Below are 22189 nucleotides of genomic sequence, written 5' to 3' on the forward strand. Positions count from 1 at the left end.
ACCAGTATGGTTTTAGCATACATTATTTGGCTTATAATACTGTAGAACTGCATAATGCTGAGGAACACCTCGAATGTCCAGGAAGGATAGAAAACAATATAATGACGGCGGAGGAGAGGTAAAGGATGAAAGAATGAAGACGAGAGAGGGGAGATGAACGCGCGCTACTGACACGCCGAGTTGAGCCGGACAAGCAAGTAAGCTCGCAAACTGTTACTGTGCGTCTGTTGTGTTCAGTGCACGCCTTGACTCCGTCGAGAAAGGTTCGGTGAAGAACGTGTGAGTGCTATTCGTGTTTTATAAGTGTTTTGAATGACATGAGGCATTGACCGACTAGCCAACAACACAAGAAAAAAACAGCCTGTAACCTATACTCCTACTCGGTAAGCTGCACACACTTTTAATTACAGTATTGTATTCTAATTTGATTGCCGGGCAGGAATTCTTAATTTATAACTTGTAACCATGGAGGCGAAATTCAATTTATGTGTTATTACAGTCTTTTCGAGGGAAGATAACTTCTTAAGAAAATCAAACGTGTAGATGTTACAATCAGAGTATCAATAAGCTAGGAAAAAGGATATAAACTGAAATATGACATTTATTTCAACTAACCTTGGTTCGAATCTCAGTCCAACTCCTTCAGATGTCGAATTTTATTGAGATTAAATTAAGTTTAAGATTAAGTAGATGGAAAAATTAATGCTTCTATAATAATAATAATAATAATAATAATAATAATAATAATAATAATAATAATAATAATAATAATAATAATAATAATAATAATAATAAATTATTACTCCAGTAATGCGGTTTTGATAAGCCATACGTGTATTGATGTCAATGCAAATGGCATCAGTCTCTAAGATGACGCTGCTTGCTGCCAACGAAGATGTCCGCGGATCGAGTCTCGGCACCTGAATAACCTCTTTATAGTTAATTAAAGTGCTACAACCATAACAATGTATTGGTAATTATTCTCAATGCTGACGTCTATTACGCGATAATGAAAACAATTTACAATGAAAAATAATTGTAGTTATGATATTATTATTATTATTATTATTATTATTATTATTATTATTATTATTATTATTATTATTATTATTATTATTATTTCGAATGGGCTACCAGAGGACCACGTGCCAATTTCAATTCCTTCTTCTTTGTTCTTTCCTTTTCTTCCAGTACGCTTTCATCTGTTCACTATGTTATTATTATTATTATTATTATTATTATTATTATTATTATTATTAAAATATAGCTCTTTTGTGAAATGGTCAGCGTAGTGACCTTTGGTTCAGACAGTCCTAGGTTCAATTCTTGGCCGGTTCATGGATTTTAGCCTTAGGCCCCTATCGTGTTAATTGGGGTGCTTTGTATCAGGGGCTGGGTGTAGGTGTTTGTCTCAGTGCACACCACTTCATTTACCTGCACCACGCTACACTACCAGAACACGTAAAAGTTAAGTACATCCCTCCACATACATTAAGATTAGCGTCAGGAAGGGAATCGGTCGAAAAACTAAATTAAGTCCACTTATGCTACTCAGATTGCACCCGCGACCCCACCACCAGGATGTAGGAAAATTGGATTATTATTATTATTATTATTATTATTATTATTATTATTATTATTATTATTATTATTATTATTACTATTATTATTATTATTATTATTATTATCATCATCTTCTGTCTACACATACATACATACAATACTACCTACATTATCATCCAGCTTGATTATTATAAACAATGAATAATGAATGCATTTAAAAACTTCCCAAAAATATGTTTATCCTCTTATACTGCACAATTTATTCATTTCTTCGTTGCATGCTTTTCTGCATTTAAACACACTGAAATTGATATGCCAGTGACTGCATATTTCACCCAATTAATTTACCTCATTGAGTTCAATTCATCACATAGCCTGTCCGACTCGTTGGCTGAATGGTCAGCGTACTGGCTTTCGGTTCAGAGAACCCCGGATTCGATTCCTTGCCGGGTCAAGGATTTTAACCTTCATCGGGGGCTGGGTGCTTTTGCTGTCCCCAACATCCCTCCAACTCACACACCACACGTAACACTATCCTCCATCACAATAACACGTAGTTACCTACACATGGCAGATGCCACCCACTTTCATCGGAGGGTCTGCCTTACAGGGCTGCACCCGACTAAAAATAGACACACGAAATTATATAAATCACATAGCCTATACGAACGAAAATTGTTTAGCTGTCTACTACTAATGTTGTAACAATATAATAATAATAATAATAATAATAATAATAATAATAATAATAATAATAATAATAATAATAATAATTTGTATAATTTAATTAAAGAAACATTTATATTCATAGTAAAGTTTTCACGTATTTTTGCTGCCGCTAACGTGAGCATAATTTAAGCAACACATATTTTCATAAAGACAAGGGCATATTTCAGAGTTGTTATTATTTCTTTCCGCAGGACTGCGTAATTATAACAGCATATAAATTAAAGTACAGCCGTGTCTTAGTGAGCTACTTTAGAAATCCACAGCACATTCTAAATATTCAGCTAGCATTCTTCTTCTTATTATTATTCTTCACTGTATTGCACAAAGATTACGTTTGTTACTACAGTCTGTGCGCACGTGGTCACCGTACAATATCACGGTAAGCCACTGGAACACGGATATGTATCGTGACAAGTCCACATTAACGATAAATCGATAGTGGGAATGAAATATTCGCTCCAACTGTTGTCGGATGTGCAGAGGGTGTCAGACTGTCAACCATTGTAAATACCTGTCATTATCTGCATGTTACTGATTGTATGCAACTCCGTGTGTCCCTCGCTGGTCTGTACCTGTAATGCCCTAGACAATGCAATTGGATACTAAGTGTATTCCTAGAATTAACTCGGTACATTTCCCGAAGGCAAAGGCGCCGACATGTAAAATTTTGTTGTGGGTTCTGCCCCATTACAAAATGGCACGATCAAGTTAAACAGTATAATTTTATGTTGAGTAACAATTCTGAACAACACGATGGAGTATTTCATTATTATAGCAAAGAACGTTATTAACAGTGACGAGCATAAAAACTGTGTTCATAGTCAGCTCATTCAGTTTCTTGAGTAGCAACAACACATGTTTCCATGTCCAATGTGGATGAATAAAAAACATAATAATACATACATGCATCATACATCTTCATTATAGACTGTTATGCCTTTCAGCGTTCAGTTCGCAAACCTCTGTGAATTTACTAACCGTCGCTACAATCCTCTGTTTGTAACTAGTTCTGTGACTTCGTTTAGTTCTAAATCTTTAGAATCTTAAATCGTTATAAACTGAGTCTAAACATCGTCGTCTTGGTCTCCTTCTACTTCTCTTATCCTCCATAACAGAGTCCATTATTCTCTTAGGTAACCTATCATCCTCCATTCGCCTTACATGACCACACCACCGAAGCCGGTTTACGCGTACAGCTTCATCCATCGAGTTCATTCGTAATATATCCTCATTCCAAGTACCCTCCTGCCATTGTTCCCACCTATTGTACCAGCAATCATTTTCGCTACTTCCATGTCTGTTACTTCTAACTTATGAATAGAATATCCTGAGTCCACCCAGCTTTCTCTCCCGTAAAGTAAAGTTGGTCTGAAAACAGACTGATTTAGAGACAGTTTCGTCCGGGAGCTGACTTCCTCCTTACAGGATACTGTTGATCGCAACTGCGAGCTCACTGCATTAGCTTTACTGCACCTTGATTCAATCTCACTTACGTTACTACCATCCTGGGAGAACATATATCCTAAATACTCGAAATTATCTACATGATACAGCTTTTTATCCCCAATCTGATATTCATTTTTCTTGGATTTCTTACCTACTGACATAAATTTAATCTTGGAAAGGCTAATTTTCATAGCAATACTCATTGCACCTATTGCAAAGTTCCAAGATATTAGCCCGCAGACTTTCGGCACAATCTGATGTCCAGACCAAGTCGTCACCTAAATGAATCCCGTAATACCTTATCATCAGAAGATGATCTGTGTAAATTATGAACAACAAAGGTGAAAGATTACAGTATAGTCTAACTCCTGTAAATACATGGAACCAAAAACTCATTCTATCATCAATTCTCACTGGAGCCCAATTGTCCACATAAATGTCTTTGACAGATTTTTATAATATTCCCTTAATCACATAGTCCCCCAGTACAGAACATATTTTACCTCAATACTCTGCCATATGCCTTCTCTAGATCTACGAAACATAATTGTCTATTCCTCTCGTAGCATTTTTCAATTACGTGGTGCATACTGAAAATCTGATCCTGACAGCCCTTCTGTGGTCTGAACCCACATTGGTTTTCATCCAACTTCCTCTCAACCACTGATCGCACCCTCTCTTCCAATATCCCAGTGAACACCTTGCCTGGTGTACTGAGCAATGAGATGCAGTTGTTGCAATCCTTCCTGTTCCCTTGCCTATACAGTAGATAGGTGCAGTTACTGCTTTCGTCTAAGAATAACATGCCTTGCTAATCTTATTACTCTATGAAGCCATTTCATTCCTGCCTTCCTACTATATTACACGATATAGTAATCTAATCCTGCTGCGTTTTTTTTTACCATCCTTTACACTTCCTCAAGCGATTTTTCACCAGCATCTTGTCCACCTCCTCATAAGGTCGGTTATTCGTGACGTCACAAGGAACGTTTTACGTTGAGAAGATTTTCAAAATATTCCTTCCACCTCTCCAGTGTTTCCCTGGGATCTATTATGAGTTCATCTGATTTACCCAAAACACAAAACACTATTCATTTCTTCCCTTCCCTTTCTAAGATGCTTTATTACTGTCCAGAAGGGTTTTCCTGCTGCTTGACCTAGCCTTTCCAGGTTATTACCAAAATCTTCCTACGACTTCTTGGATTCAATAACTATCTGTTTCGCTCTGTTTCTTTCATCTACGTACAATTCCCTGTCTGCATCTCTCCTTGTTTGGAGCATTTCTGAAACGCCTTCTATTTACGTTTACAAGCTGCTCTCACTCTATCATTCCAGCAAGATGTTCGCTTTTCCCATGTTTACACACAGTTTTTCCTAGGCATTCCCTTACTGTTTCTACTACAGCATCCCTGTATGCCACTCATTATTTTTCTATATCCTGAACCTGCTTACTGGACTTTGCACTAATCATACACTTGTACTTCTGTCTAATTTCCTCGTCCACCCTTATTCGTCTGCAGACAGATTTCAGTTTTCCATCCTAGACCTAGAGGTACTCAGTTCACAACATATCAGATAATTGTGCGTATCATCCAAAAATTCCCAGAAAACCCGCACGTTACTAACATATTTCCTGAATTCAAAGTCGGTTATAATAATATTAATAACATAATTATTGTATTGTTTATATTTGCTGTATGTCGCGGCGAGGTAGCTCTCATGGACGGGATAGGACTGGGAAGAAAGTGACGTGGCCTATATTAAGGTGCGGCCTTAGCATTTACCTGTTGTGAAAATGGGAAACCACGGAGAACTATCTTCAGGGCTGTCGACAGTGGCGTTCGAGCCACTATCTCTTGAATGGAAGCTGAGAGCCAAAATGAAAGCACTCATTATACACTACTGGAAATATTATTGCATCATTTTGAAAATTTATACATAACATGCCACTTATATCGATAAATATCAACCCTGGGTTAATTATTTTATTGTTATTTTGCATTTGAACGATTATGTATTATTTTGCGCCACAGCACTGGGAAAGTGATGCCAATGTTGCCATTACTGTGATGCTAATGGCTCAACAGTAGGTTTCAGTTTATCGAAGTTTTTATGCGACGTTTTATAACGCTAGCTTCTGAAGAATTTTCTACATGTCATATCGCTTCAAGCTTAAGATTGTGTCAAGATTATCGATTAAATACAACAAAACTCGAGCTTGGGGAGAGTAAAAGGGAGAGGCAGTAAAAGTTTTTCTATGGCTGCCCAATATAGGATTTTGAAGCGAATATGTCTGAAAAACCGATGGATGAGTTCGGTGGAGTTGAAACGGGATTGGTGGGAGGCGTCTGGTTTGGTGGTTTCTAGTAGATATATCAGAAACAGACTATCTCTTAGCAGGCAACGAAAGAAGCCCCTTTTGACAGCAAGAATGAAAATAGATCACTTAGAATGGGCCAATGGACGGAAGAAATATACGGTAAAGTCATCTTCTCAGACGAGAAAATTTAATCTCGGAGGAAATAGTGGGAAATATGTGTTCGTCGTCGGAGTGGACAACAAGTTCTGCCCGAATGTCTGGACTCAACAATGTAGTTACCTGAGAGTGTGATGATCTGGGGTTGTATTCCAATAAAGGAGTGGGTGAATTACATATTGTTTAAGGAACAGTAAATGCTGATGCATATTTTACGAAAAGTTTATTGGCAACAATCGTGGAGCAGCTTGTATCTGCAAGAAACTGCACATTTCAAGATTATTCTGCACCATGCCACAAGGCCAAGTAGGCAAGTACATTGCGTAATACCCTTTGAGTTACCTAATGTGTTTTCATCTAAAAAATATTCTAAAAGAAAACTGTTATTTCCGCCGTGAGTTAGATGTTCCTTCGAAGACCAAGGAATTTCTACCCTTACATGAACAGGAAAGAGACCAGATCTCAACCCCACAGAGAACTGCTAGAAAATATTGGCTCTGCCGAGGCACACAGGAAACCAAGAAATAAAAATGAGCTGTTAGAAGCCATCCTAGAGTGTGTTTTCATGATATTTCAGCTCACCAAATCACGAATTTGGTACTTAAGACGTCAAGGTGAAGTGATGCCGTGATGAAGTCAAGGGGTGGCAATACAAAATAGTAATCCAACCATATTAACAGTGAATAAGACCTGTTTGAAGTGTGTGAAAAACTCTCTGATTAATTAAATCATGTTCCCCTTTATAATAGCATAGTAGTTAATACGTTGTAAAACGTTTACTTTAAGCTGACTTTTATCAGAAAGAGTGCGTAGTGTTTATCAAATATTCACATTTAGAAATAAACTTACTCAGGGTGCATGCAAAGAGTAAAACATAAATATTTGCAGGTGGTGCAATAAATATTTCCAGTAGTGACTATTGTACAACAGAAGAGTGACCCCCATTGTGGCCTAAATTAGTTCTTCACTGCAAATGTCTACGAATTTCCTCTTGTTCACTGCTTCATCATCATCATCATCATCTGTTTACCCTCCAGGTTCGGTTTTTCCCTCGGACTCAGCGAGGTAAGGTAAGGTAAAACAGGACGTCTAAACTGTCACACAGACAACCTAAATTGCGTCAAGTCAGGTCTGCGACACGTAGCTGAGACCATAGATGATGATGATGATGATGATGATGATGATGATTATTATTATTATTATTATTATTATTATTATTATTATTATTATTAATAAACAACAAGAGTTCCCATGGAGAATATTTTATAGGCAGATATTACGCAGTAGTAGGGTACTAATACACATTAACTATTCAACATAATCAACCGTTCTTGTCCAAGTAGTTGTTCCAGTGGTACACCAAAGCATCGATACCGATTGGCGTGGAAGAAATCTGCATCGAGTCCCTTAAGCCACGTCATATCGGCATGCTGAACGGCCGTATCGTCGTTGAATCGCTTACCACCCAGCTGCTTCTTCAACGGTCCGAAGAGCTGGAAGACACTGGGTACCAAATCGGGGCTGTAGGGAGGATGGCCTCGAAAGCACCATAACAATTCACGCGTACTGTTGGATGAATACGATGTGGTGTAGTCGTGGAGTAACACGAGTTGCCTATGAATTTGTGCTGATGAAGTGCCCTTCAGACGCAAAAACCGGATCATACTTCGCACTTCCACGTTTGACCATAGTATTTCCGTCGCACAGCCATTTTTCAACTGATATTGCGAGGGTCTGTTGCAACATATGCACCTTCTAATAGCTGCGTGATAAAGCTGTCGTGTCCTGCTTCGGTCGTGACGGAAAATTCGAACACGAGGGGAATATGTCACCCTTGAGAGCACTTGTTATTTTTGCAGCGCCTTTATATTATTATTATTATTATTAAGCAAAAATATGAATCTGCCATAAACATAGATTATGTTTAATTCAAATGTTGATGGTAGGTATGTTTTAAATTCTCAGGTCAGGTGGATTCAGGGCTAGTACCGGTATATCAAAGGAACCATTTCCGGGCTTAGTCCAAATTAATTGCAGATTTGTCTAACAGCGCAGATATAAGCTCAGGGTGTTATCAGGTAGATTTCGTTGATCGAAAAGAATACACGGATATGATGGCAAGAATATCCCAAGGTCAAAATGGAATGTGGAGGATGTGGTGTTGGTATTACTGTTTTAAGAGGAAATACAGTTGGGTATCTGTCTTCTCTTAACACAAATTAGGGGGGAAATGGAAGAGTTCGTACCCTTCGAAGAATACTAGTGGCTTTACGTCGCACCGACACAAATAGGTCTCATGGCGACGGTGGGATAGGAAAGGTCTAGGAGTTGGAAGGAAGCGGCTGTGGCCTTAATTAAGGTACAGCCCCAGCATTTGCCTGGTATGAAAATGGGAAACTACGGAAAACCATCTTCAGGGCTGCCGACAGTGGGATTCGAACCCACTATCTCCCGGATGCAAGCTCCCAGCCGCGCGCCCCTAACCTTCGAAGAATGAGGGTGTTCGCAAAAGAAAGGCAAAAGTTACGAAGGGTGTGAAAATGAAATGCTCTCTTGTCCTCGTTAATTTAATACAATCGGGGTCGAAAGAGAACAAGAAGTATCCAAGGGAGCTCAGATAGGAAAGGTGAAAGTAGGACTCAGGTAGAGTCCCCGTGGTCGTCAACCCACGCTCCGAAGTTACGAGCCCCTCGGGATTACTCCTTTTACTCGTCTTTTATGTCAGGCAGGAGATATCGTGGATGTATTCTATGTTTCCATCGCAAGGGCCGGGGGGGGGGGGGAGAAAATGAAACAACAAATAACGTTTTCTATACCATTCGCCGGACTCATACTGTGAACTCTTTATACAAACTCCGTGCTAGCCAAGCCCTTCTCACCACAACACCTAAAATAATGTCAAACAGTAATAAGTAATGTTATAATCGGGCCGTTCTATATCGGACTGACGATTTTCAGAACCTCGTCTTTGTCTTCAACACCTGACTCGAGGAAATTAGTTCGTCATTACAGGTGGTTGTGTTCTTTGGTCTAGTCTCAAATGCAGAAAGGTACAGAGCGTGAAAACAACATTCATTGTGTTCAAGGCAACGGTGGCTCTTGAACCACATTCCCAAGAAAATACCTACCTCTGGTCTCCAGCAGTGAATAAACAAATCCCGCTCCGTGTTATTATTATTACATCGACTCCAATAGTGGTGAATATGTTAGCTTCTTGCATCCAAGTTTGCCGCTTCCATTCCACCGAGAGCGGTTGGATTTTAGAAGGCAGGAAAATCCATTGTACGAGAAGTCTTTCAGGTCGGGACATGAATAATGCACTGGGAAAAAATTCTGTCATCGTCGAGTACGCTGAATGTCAAAATTGACACACACGTCACCAAGGCAATATCAATAAAGAGACTTCTATTTGTGTAGCCGAGGCCATAAAATGTCGTTATATTTGTGTGATGTTTAAGGTCACATAAACATAGCCAGACTTTCGGCGATGGTAGAATAATTTCCATTCGGGAGATGATGGGTTCGAATTCTACCATTACTAGTCCCATTGTCTACTGGAGGACAAAAATAATATTATTAACTATAGTGGTGCAAACTAGCAAATAAATCACATCAATAATAAAGACCAAATCATCCAGGGGACTTAAATTTGCAAGCCATGTATTATTATTATTATTATTATTATTATTATTATTATTATTATTACTATTATTATTATTATTATTATTATTATTATTATTATTATTATTATTATTATTATTATTATTATTATTGGTTCAATCAGTACACGTCCTTTAACACTGCAGTATAATCCATATTCCACTTCATGGAGGAACGCTGAGAAGAGTTTGAAGTCAGCGGTCTTTTCTTACAGTTTACAGTCATTACTAATCATACCCATACTCCTATTTTGAAGTCAGAGGAAAATGCTCTCTCTAATCATTAGTCTTAACTGTCTATTTTAATTTATGAGAATACAGCCGACTTTAGTGATGATGAGCAATATAATTTCGTGTGGCTGTTACAGCTAGAAATGTAGTGAGTGTACAGCGAAAGCTTTTTTAGATTAATCCTAGCGTAATGTACGCAACCTACTAAGATATTCCTCTGGCGATAAAATAATGGCCGTTAGCACCAAGCAAACAACCATGTGAAGCAGATCCTCCGATGAGGGTGGGTGGCGTCTGCCATGTATATGAAACAGTGTGAGTTATTGTGGCGGATGAGTTGTAGGAATGTTGGGGTACCATGAACACTCAATCCCTAAAGCGAGGGAATTTACTGTTAACAATTCAAATCCCGCGACTCAGCCGTGAATCGAACTGAGACTCGGAGACTTGTAGGCTACAACACTGACCACTCAGCCATGGAGTTAGAGGATGAGCTAACATGCATTCCCTACCATGAAGATGGCCAATTAGTACACTGTTCTTGCAACGTAGAATTCTAGTGTAGTCTCGTAGCCCTTGATTACAATCATGCTTAATGGCCACGCTAGAAATCATGACACCTAATAAAATTCAAATGTCTCTCTTTTAATTGGGCCCAGTTCCGTGTTTGAGGTAGTCGGTTTTCGAACCCGCTACCGTTAATAATTACACAGAGCTGTCTCGGTAGTGAGTGTACAATGAACCTTATTTTCTAGGTTAATCCTAGTCTAATGTATGCACCCTACTAAGATATTCCTCTGGTGATAAAGGCATTTGGTTAAAACGAAAATAATGACCTTTCGCACCAAGCAAGACGACCAGTGAGGCTGTTCATGAATAAGAGTAATAAGATTTAGTTTATTATTGTTTCATATAAACACTTCATGGTCATCTTCGTGTTGTTGTGTATTGCTATTGTGATAGGCTGCGTGGCTTACTTTCTTAGGGGCTCAACTCTTGTGCACCGGGCGAGTTGGTCGTGCGGTTAGAGGAGCGCGGCTGTGAGCTTGCATCCGGGATATAGTGGGTTCGAATCCCACTATCGGCAGCCCTGAAGATGGTTTTCGTGGTTTCCCATTTTCACACCAGGCAAATGCTGGAGCTGTATCTTAGTTAAGGCCATGGCCGCTTCTTTCCAACTCCTAGGCCTTTCCCATCCCATCGTCGCCATAAGACCTATCTGTGTCGGTGCATTAAAGCCACTAGCAAAAAGAAAGAAAAAAAAACACTAGCAACTCGTGTGCTAAAGGCTACAGATTTCGATCGCAGTTGGCATTTAAGAGTACTCAATTGGGTGATATTTGTATCAGTTATTTTCTCACACTTAAAGAAACCTTTATCAGTACAAAATCCCAGCATTCTGGCGTCCTTTAGGACCGTCAGCAGTTAAAGCGGAGTTAAGCTCGAAGCATTATTTCAGCGTGGTAGTTGTGATTATTGTTTTGAAGGAAAATTACTATCAGTAGTAGTAGTACCGGGCGAGTTGGCCGTGCGGTTAGAAGCGCACGGCTATGAGCTTGCATCCGGGAAATAGTGGGTTCGAGCCCCATTGTCGTCAGCCCTGAGGGTGTTTACCATGGTTTCCCATTTTCACACCAGGCAAATGCTGGGGATATACTTTAATTAAGGCCACGCCCGCTTTTTTCCCACTTCTAGGCCTTTCCTATCCCAACGTCGCCATAAGACCTATCTATGTCGGGGCGACGTAAAACAAATTGTAAAAAAGATAGCAGCAGTAGTAGTAACAAATACGTTGCATTGGGTGATACGCTAGTGTCAACGTTTGCTTAGCAACAAAATTAAACTAAAACATTGTTATAAAACAACACAAGATTACACGAAAGTCGATATACTGGTCTTCGTTTCAGAGGGTCTCGGATTAGACTCCCGGGTGGATCCTAAATTTTAGCTGCGTTTGGTTAATTCCTCTGGTTTAGAAATTGGGTGCCTGTGTCTCTGTGAGCGAGGACGGTAGGATAAATCCACGGTATCCCCTTCCTGTCGTAAGAAGTGACTAAAGGGGGACTACGAGTTCTCAACTTGGGAGCGTAGGTTGACGACCAAGTTTCCTCTAGTTGAGTCTGGCTTTGCTTCCACTTACTTATTTCAGGTTCCTCACTTTCATCTTTCCTATCTAACTTCCTGTGGCCAAGTCTTATTCACTTCTGACCACGAGGCCTAAGAAGTCTTTCATTTTCATGCCCGTTATGGCCCTTCACTTTCGTCATTCTTCGAAGTGTCAGACCTCTTCCATTCCCCATCTGATTCGTGCTAAGGGATGTTAGTTACCCAATTATATTCCTCTTAAAACAATAATCCAAACCACCACCACCACCACTACTACCATCTGGACGTTTGTATTAGTGTTCTTGTTAATACATTCCCTCTTCATCTACACTCCACACAACACACGACACTACGAACTATCACAGAAATACGGAATCATTTAAATAAGTCTCCCCACATAGCATTAGCCTCAGGAAGAGCATCTGGCCGTAAAACTGGGCATAATCCATACCAAGTACCGACCCGAATAAAAATAGGGTAAAGGGTCAGGAAGAAGAATAAATAATTATGTTACATTTTGGAAGTTATTATATCTAAACGGGAAATGATACACTAACGAAATAAGGATAAAAAAGAAATAGGCCTACCTGAAAAAAAAACCATTATGACAATACAAATTTATTACGAGTGCGTAACATAATAATTACAATCAAACTATTGAAATATATGTGTAAGTTTCAGAAAATAAGTTGAAATATTCCCTTGCAGCGCATATTACTCCGGATGGCACTATTTTTTGCCGTCTTGGAGGCAGGGGTTAGATTCCCGGCACTCACAAAAATTTAAGAGTGGCAGGAGGGCTGGTATGTGGTTAAAGTGGTACATGCAGCTCATGTCCATTAGGGGTGTGCCTGAGAAAAGCTGCAGCACCTCGGGGAGATGACATGAGTTTAGGTTTCACTCAGGAATTCGCTTAAAATTCACAAAAAATATAAGATATCCAACCTTTTGAAGGATGAAGGGTACGAATGTGCGAGGAAATAATTGACTCCCTGGACCCCACAAATTTAATACTGATGGGCGGTATGATATGAAAGTGAGGAACCAGGCACAATTAAGTGTAAGCAATGTCAGACGCAGCCAGGGTCTAACGTTCGCCGTTTCACGCTCTCAGGTTGAGAGTAGCTGGGAGGAATACAATGTTAATGTACTGCAGATAGCATATGTCATTTTGATTGAAACACTAAAAGGCAACGTTTGTGACAAATGAAGGGGGTAGAGACAAAATAAGCACTAAAAATAATTTAAAGAAATTGTGTACACTGATTTAGCTTTGTATTTTGCAAGTGGTTTAACATTACAATAACGCAGATAGGTTTACGATGACGATAACAAAGGTAAGAGCTTGGACTAGGAATGAAGCGGCCACGATCTTAATTCTGCACTTCCACGAACCTACTACGCTGGCGTAGCAGGGGGAGAGGTGATACTCCCACGTGGCGCGTCCCAGGTGGCGGATAGGGGGGTCCTAACCGGCTTGCCGGCGGACTTGAGGGAAATAAAATACCTCTCGCGGACCAAACACACAACCCCCTATGGGTGGGGGACACAGACGAAGAATACACCCATGGTATCCCGTGCCTGTCGTAAGAGGCGACTAAAAGGGGCGACCAAGGGATGATTGGATTAGAACCATGAAATTACTTGTGATTAATACCACCACGCGGGGAACACCATGGGTCGCTATTACTTGCGCGTATTACTACGTTAGGTACCAAATAGGTTTGTGATTAGTAGCAATCAGGAGCACCGCGCGGTCAGGCTTTTACGGTACCTGTGATTAGTAGCACCATATGAGCGCCACCAGGGTTCTGGCTTGCCTATGATTAGTACCCACTGTATAAGGAACACCACGGGATAGTACGAGTCCCTGTGGTTAGTACACACGTGATGAAAACCATAGGTTTGCGTTGCCTGTAAATGGCGCCGCTATGTGTGAAACCACATAGGTCTGTATTACCTGTGCGAATTTCATTAAATGTGAGTAGTACCATAATGTGTGGAATACCGCGAGTTTACGATACTTTTGATTAGTACCGCACTATGTCAAATACCATGGTTATATTTTCAAGCGATAAGTACCATTATGAGAGGCCGATAACCTATATTTTTGACCGCTTTAGCTTGCAAGCATCATCGATTCAGTACTGAGGTCTAGAAGCAGTCCCTTGGTCAGTATTAGTATTGTTCTCCGTCAGTTTCTGAGACGGAGGCATTGCGGGTCGGCTCCACTGATTGTTTTAGGTTCATATCCATCCGCTCATTTTTCGTTCTCACGCTTTGAATTCTGGTCACTGGAGGATTTTGGATTTTTAATTTGTCATTGCATTTCGCCTCATTTCGTACCATCAGGGGCCGATGACCTAGATGTTAGGCCCCTTAAAACAACAAGCAACAATTCTGCACTTATAGTTGGACATCTTGGTCATAAACCTTGTGCAATTATTATGTGTGTGAATTCCGTCTGATAATCTGTGGTATGGTGGTGTTTGCATTTGTTTCTAATTATACGTACGTTTATGAAGGAAGATGCCGTAGTGGGTTAAGTGCTGGGCTGTCGTGGTCGACGAGAAGAGAAGGATCACAGACTTCCATACCCATTCAGATGAAGACTTGATATGTTGAATCCGTTTTGGCTGGCTCAGCTGCTGAGTGACCGAAGAAGCTACGGCGAACATCTGTAAAAATAAATACATAAATGAAGATTTACTTCAGCCATGAATAACTGAATACGTTATATACACTGCGCAGTGACTTAACTCTCTTCTTTCCATCCGGATGGCAGAAGTTCAGATCCCGGGATAGAATTTTCAATCACGTGGTATCAGCAAGGACATCTGGTCTTCACGTCCGATCAAAATCCCAAATAAGCCAGGGTGGCTTCAATGACTTTAGACGTAAGATGAAGAAAATTATTTTTAATTAATGCTTATGGATTTAATGGGTTTACGTGCTACTTCATCTCTGGAACGGGTCTCTTCTAAATAACAAGAGAATCCACCCGAGTTTGATCTCACAAGCTTGGAGAAAGGAGAGCACCTTTCCGCCTGCAACTGCATTAGTCTCGTATTCACTGAGTTTGTCATATAGTCTATTTTCAATACTTTAGAACGAACTTGGGCCAAGGAAAAAATGTGAGAATGTAAAGAAATAGGTTGGGATTAACTATCTATGTTAAAAGAGGAAATTCATACAGAGAAGGGTAAGCATTTAGCAAGAACCCCCGAGCGAGTTGGCCGCGCGGGACGGTCCACAAAGCCCATAGGAGAGGGTGGATTCGAATACCATCAGCAGCCCTGAATATGGATTTCTGTGATTTCGCACCTTCACATCAGGCCCTTTAATAAAGATCACGACTGCTTCCTTCTCAATCCTAACACTTTCCGATCCCATCCTCGCCGAAAACCTATCTGCGTTAGTGCAACGTAACACCTACCTCGTATAGAAAAAAGAAAAATTAGACAGTACATGCGAGTGGTATCTGTGAAAACTGAGGTCGAACGCAATGTCTTTTACGACTTAGAAGGCAATTATTTGTTCTGGTAACATGTGAGGAGAACAGACAGCTCACTTAAGCCTGTACGTGATCCCCCTTCCATGCGGGCTGTAGTCCCTCGCGAGCTGGATCTGCTCCCAGCGCATTGGTCATTGTTGAATAGATGGAGAACACACGTTTGAAGGATGCAGGAAAGGGAGGGTACGTCAATAACGTGGACACACGGCTTGGAATGTTAAGTGTTAAGCTGCAGCATGAACTGCCTTTAGCTGAACACACTATTTACTGGACATTGGACAGAAGAGGCAGAGGTGATTTGAAGACGAGATCTCGGACTAAATTATTCACAAAATGCATCGTTTTGAAAAATGATGTCCTATATTGTATTTAAATGAGAAACGATGCTCGTTCAAACTGGATTTTCCATCGCACCACCCTCTCCTCTTCCTAAAAAGAATTAAGGGCACTTGCCACCTATAATAGAATGGTTGTTATCAGTGAAGTAGAGCCTACGTCGGACTCAAACAAAGCCTTCTACAAATTCAGACATATTCTTAGTGGTTGATGGATGAACTTGGGACATTCTCGATCATCAGACACATGTCTGTGTGCCTGCGTGCTATGCAGGCTGTAACTTCAAATATTATTGTAAAGGGTCCAAGACGTAAAATAAGGTTCTATCACGTTTGCCTGAAGCAGAGCGGAAACTGGTCTGAATGTATCCACTGTCAGAGGCGAAATTGAAATTCAGATTTTCAGAAGCCCAGCTTTCTAACTCGTTCTTAAAACATCTCATAATACGAGCTCGATCACGAACCTAGGGTTAATATGAAAATCAACAGCAGTTAGAATATTCGACTACTTAGTTGATACTGTCTGTCTAAACGACTTTTGGTCTATCTAACAAGCCTCTATACTTCCCTTTATCTCATCCTGCCAACTGAACTCCAGGCCCACTGCAGTAAGGTCGTTCTTCAGTTTGTCTCTCCATCTTTCGCGTGGTCTCATACGCGGAGAGGCTTCCCTTTCAGACCTTCTTCATCACTCGATCGCTGCCCATTCGCTCCCTGACTTTTACCCTTTGTCATTGACTGCCGTAGGTCTGATGTGTTAAAATTGGTTTCATGTAGGTGCTTGGATCTTCTACTCTCCATTGATCTGAACGTGAGTAAAATTTCTACACAGTTAAAAAATTGCCTGATGATGTCGATCTGTTATTGTCAACAACCACGTCCCCATTGCCCACAGAAGTATAAGACACGCAATCGTCCGGGTGCAGTAGAAAAATTATGAAGTGCGCATAGCATCTGTGGACACCATCAGTAAGAAACTAAGAGAGAGAAATACTGTAATTGCTAGCTGCTTGTCTCTCGTATTTCTCTCTTTTCTTTAAGCAGAATATCTTGGAGTAATGCTTCGTTTTGTACGAGGTCTGCTTAGTTTCTCGTATCACCTACGAAAGTCGATTTGCCATTTTCCTTATTGTTATACCGAAGCAGATCCTAACTACTTTTACATGTAATGTTACAGAAGAACTGTTGAACACCTACAAAACACTTTTAAATCTATGTTCACCGGGTGAGTTGGCCATGCGGTTAGGGGCGCGCAGCTGTGAGCTTGCAACCGGGAGATAGTGGGTTCCAACGCAACTGTTAGCAACCCTGAAGATGGTTTTCCGTGGTTTCACATTTTTACACCAGACAAATGCTGGAGCTGTAGCTTAACTAAGGCTACAGTCACTTCCTTCCCACTCCTAGCCTTCTATGTCGGTGCGACGTAAAGCAAATTGTAAAAAAAAAAAAAAAAAAAAAAAAAAGTTCTATCATTTTGTCAATCTTATTCTTCTTCTTCTTCTTCTTCTTCTTCTTCTTCTACTACTTCTTTACGCCACCTTCCCATGTTCATGAGAGATCGACAAGGCACCCATACTCAATGCAGAACATGGCCAGGTTTTTAAGACCGGATGCCCTTCCCGCTGCTACGCGCCAATCATTATCCCACACTAAGTAGCCGAAATTCGAACCCAGAAAACTCGGGTTGGGAGTCAAATAGCTAGACCACTGTCCCACATTACTGTAACTAACTTGTCGACTGGCTAGATTAACATAATGAGAAGCAGGCTTATAGAACGAGAGTACTCCTCTGATCAGTCCTCACTATGCGTAATGGAGAAAATAAGTAAGCTTCTTGTTTTACGTGACTGTTAATATCGAGATCATAGCCACGGGACCTCCAGTTTTACACGGAATACTAAACACAGGGATGACCGGGCGAGTTGGCCGTGCGCGTAGAGGCGAGCGGCTGTGAGCTTGCATCCGGGAGATAGTAGGTTCGAATCCCACTATCGGCAGCCCTGAAGATGGTTTTCCGTGGTTTCCCATTTTCACACCAGGCAAATGCTGGGGCTGTACCTTAATTAAGGCCACGGCCGCTTCCTTCCAACTCCTAGGCCTTTCCTATCCCGTCGTCGCCATAAGACCTATCTGTGTCGGTGCGACGTAAAGCCCCTAGCAAAAAAAAAACACAGGGATGTGACTTTTCACTTCGTAAATCCCACATACAATGATCAGAATTCCAACTGCGACCGCCTTCCTGATAAGTCGGCGGCCATGTCGAGCCTCTGCCACGCACTTCTCGACATGTAACGTATATACGTGAACTAGCAGATTGTTATCAGAGTCCAACTCCTTGTCAGCATACCGGCCTTCGGTTTAGAGGGTCCGACTTCGATTCCATACCGGGGACTGGGCGTTTGTGTTCGTCTTAATTATGTCATATCACGCGCCCAACCACTACAGAGACCATCAATAGAGGATACAGCCCTCCATATATGTTTCGTGTCAAGAAGGGCACCTGGCCAAAAAACTGGGCCAAATCCACATGCAGAACCGACCCCAAAATAATTCAGAAAAGACTAACAAGAATAATATATTAGACTGCTAACAAATCGACTGACTAAAGATCAATCTCTTTGTTTAAGGTTGAGAGTTCGAATTCCAGAACAATCAATTGCCGTTGCGAGGGACTCGTATTACAAGACTTGCTGCCACACTGAAACGCTTTTCATAGGACAAACGTTTAGCGCTGAAGTGTCACTTTAGAGAAATTTAAGGGACGTTAATTATTTTTTTTTTTTTTTTTTTGCTAGGCGCTTTACGTCGCACCGACACAGATAGGTCTTATGGCGACGATGGGATAGGAAAGGCTTAGGAATTGGAAGGAAGCGGCCGTGGCCTTAATTAAGGTACAGCCACAGCATTTGCCTGGTGTGAAAATGGGAAACCACGGAAAACCTTTTTCAGGGCTGCCGATAGTGGGATTCGAACCTAATATCTCCCGGATGCAAGCTCACAGCCGCGCGCCTCTCCGCGCACTGCCAACTCGCCCGGTATTATTATTATTATTATTATTATTATTATTATTATTATTATTATTATTATTATTATTATTATTATTATTAGTAAAGATTATGTACAAATCGTGTTTAAACTCAAGCATCGAAAATGAAACACAACATAGTACCAAGTGGTAGGCAGTGAATAATGATACAAGTAAAACAAGAATGTTCTGGGTGAATCCATACATATATTTTGGATGAGAGGGGTATCCGCCTGACATAGGTACATACGCGTATTTTTTGACCAGATAAAATATCAAGACCCAACGAGTTGGCCGTGCTGTTAGGATCGCGCAACTGTGAGCTTGCATTCGGGAGATAGTGGGTTCAAGTCGCACCGTCGGCAGCCCTGAAGATGGTTTTCCGTGTTTTCCCATTTTCACACAAGGCAAATGTTGGAGCTGTACCTTAATTAAGGCCACGGCTGCTACGTTCCCATTCCTAGCCATCCTTGCGTCGTCGAAAACCTTCAATGTGTTCGTGCGACGTTAAGCCACTAGAAAAAGGTATAGTACAAGAAGGAAGGATTATCTACATCTCTTATTTTACGTAGAATACGTCTATAGTTTCGGAACCGTAATTCCAGCTGCCGAACATTATAAAAACATGAAAGTTTTAAAATCGGTATCTAGACAATATGTGTAACGAAAGTGTTGAATATCTCATTGTAAATAGGAAGGATCAGTGTACCTAGCAAAACGAGTCTGATATCGGCATGACGTCATCAGGTGAGTGCCGCCAACTTGAGTAGTCTTGCCGCGTGGCTAACAAGTGGTATACCGGGCGAGTTGGCCGTGCGGTTAGGGGCGCGCGGCTGTGAGCCGGCATCCGGGAGATAGTGGGTTCGAATCCCACTGTCGGCAGCCCTGAAGATGGTTTTCTGTGGTTTCCCATTTTCACACCAGGCAAATGCTACCTTAATTAAGGCCACGACCGCTTCCTTCCAACTCCTAGGCCTTTCCTATCCCATCATCCCCATAAGACCTATTTGTGTCGGTGCGACGTAAAGCCACTAGCACACACAAAAAACAAAACAAGTAGTATAGCTCTGGACTCCGGAGTGGTAACACGTCGTGGGTGGTGCAGTTTGACTCGTCTCAGTGAGTTCTACAAGTATACGGTACAAACAAATCAAGTAGTGAACATTAAAAAAAAAAAAATTGTGACACGAAGAATTGCTATGAATGTATTCCTTTCGCAAAATTTTACATCATCATCATCATCATCATCATCATCTGTTTACCCTCCAGGTTCGGCTTTTCCCTCGGACTCAGCGAGGGATCCCACCTCTACCGCCTCAAGGGCAGTGTCCTGGAGCTTCAGACTCTTGGTCGGGGATACAACTGGGGAGTATGACCAGTACCTCGCCCAGGCGGCCTCACCTGCTATGGTGAACAGGGGCCTTGTAGGGGGATGGGAAGATTGGAAGGGATAGGCAAGGATGAGGGAAGGAAGCGGCCGTGGCCTTAAGTTAGGTACCATCCCGGCATTCGCCTGGAGGTGAAGTGGGAAACCACGGAAAACCACTTCGAGGATGGCTGAGGTGGGAATCGAACCCACCTCTACTCAGTTGACCTCCCGAGGCTGAGTGGACCCCGTTCCAGCCCTCGTACCACTTTTCAAATTTCGTGGCAGAGCCGGGAATCGAACCCGGACCTCCGGGGGTGGCAGCTAATCACGCTAACCACTACACCACAGAGGCGGCTTAAAATTTTACAACATATGGACCACAAATGGTTTCAAAGTTATCGAAAACGCATTCGAGAAGATAGAACGATCTTTTTCAGAATTACGAAAAGTTCAAAATCGAGCATTAGAAGGCTTCTCGGAAGCGTCTCAAGTGACCGAGCGTCATGAGGCCAGTCACACACTACTGGAGCATCAAATTTGTCTTTAAGATGTGCAAATCTACTTCAAATGAAGAAATAACATTTCTAACCCTTATCACGCGGTACGTATTCTACGTCAAAACTTACGGCCGTGACCCCGACACAGCCCCTATTCGAATAAAATATAATTGAACAGACTGACTACGCCTGGCCATGAGCCGTGCATGTCACGGCCTTATTGATTCTCAGGGAAACCGTTCGTCTTTCCTGTAGAAGTAATACGAACAACACTGCCCCTGGCTAATTGTGATGCCATAGTAACAGGACATTTCAAGGTCAGCTTGCTTTACTTCTTGTCAATATATTCCCTCAGTAAGGCACATATCTCATGCGAACAACACTTAGAAGATCGCAAGCGCAGGAAATAATATAGGTGAGTTCTATTTTTATTCATATTTGTTCATAACATAATAATAATAATAATAATAATAATAATAATAATAATAATAATAATAATAATAACATAATAATAATAATTATTAATTATTAATTATTATTAATTATTAATTATTAATTATTAATTATTATTATTATTATTATTATTATTATTATTATTATTATTATTATTATTATTATTATTATTATTATTATCATTAACAAATACATCGCAGTTGGGAAATATCCCGGTGGCAATGGTCACTTACAGTAGTGTGATAATTAAGCAAAGTTAAAAGTTAAAGTTAAAGTAAAATTCTTTTAACTTCACAAGAAAAGTGCTAGCAATCAGCAAGAAAATTACAGCTAACTGTAGAAAGAGAGGGCTATGTTAAAAATAAGTAAGTATAAATTAGTTCCATTTCAAAAATAAATATTCATAAAAATTGAGCCGGGGTGGCTCAGACGGCAGAGCGCTGGCTGGCCTTCTGAGTCCGAGCTAGTGGGGGCGATCCCAGCTCAATCCGATCGTATATGAAGGTGCTCAAATACGTCAGTCTCGTTTCGATAGGTTTATCAGAACGTAAATGAATTATTCAAGATCAAATTCCGGCACCTCGGCATTTCCCAAAACCGCAAAAGTAGTCAGTGGTACGTAAAACTATCATCATCATTATCATCATCATCACCACCGAAGTTTAACGGTTAGCATTCTTAACGGGCGTTCTCGGGGGCCCGGGTTCGATTCCCGGTACTGCCAGAGATTTAAGAATGTCAGTATACGTAGCACGTGGTGAAAATGGTACATGAAGGTCACCTCCA

The 22189-nt window shown here is 40.9% G+C and overlaps 1 protein-coding gene across 1 annotated transcript in view; it reads left to right on the forward strand.

Moving 5' to 3' along the window:
- The first annotated feature begins 225 nt into the window (after nt 1-225).
- Nucleotides 226-22189, forward strand: part of LOC136856960 (DNA ligase 1) — a 434127-nt gene continuing 412163 nt past the window's right edge. Inside the window, exon 1 of the mRNA XM_067135255.2 lies at nt 226-383. The gene's annotated coding sequence lies outside the window, so the exon portion shown is untranslated. The remainder of the gene's footprint in view (nt 384-22189) is intronic.

The sequence above is a fragment of the Anabrus simplex genome, chromosome 1 (assembly GCF_040414725.1).
Source record: "Anabrus simplex isolate iqAnaSimp1 chromosome 1, ASM4041472v1, whole genome shotgun sequence".
Classification (NCBI taxonomy): domain Eukaryota; kingdom Metazoa; phylum Arthropoda; class Insecta; order Orthoptera; family Tettigoniidae; genus Anabrus; species Anabrus simplex.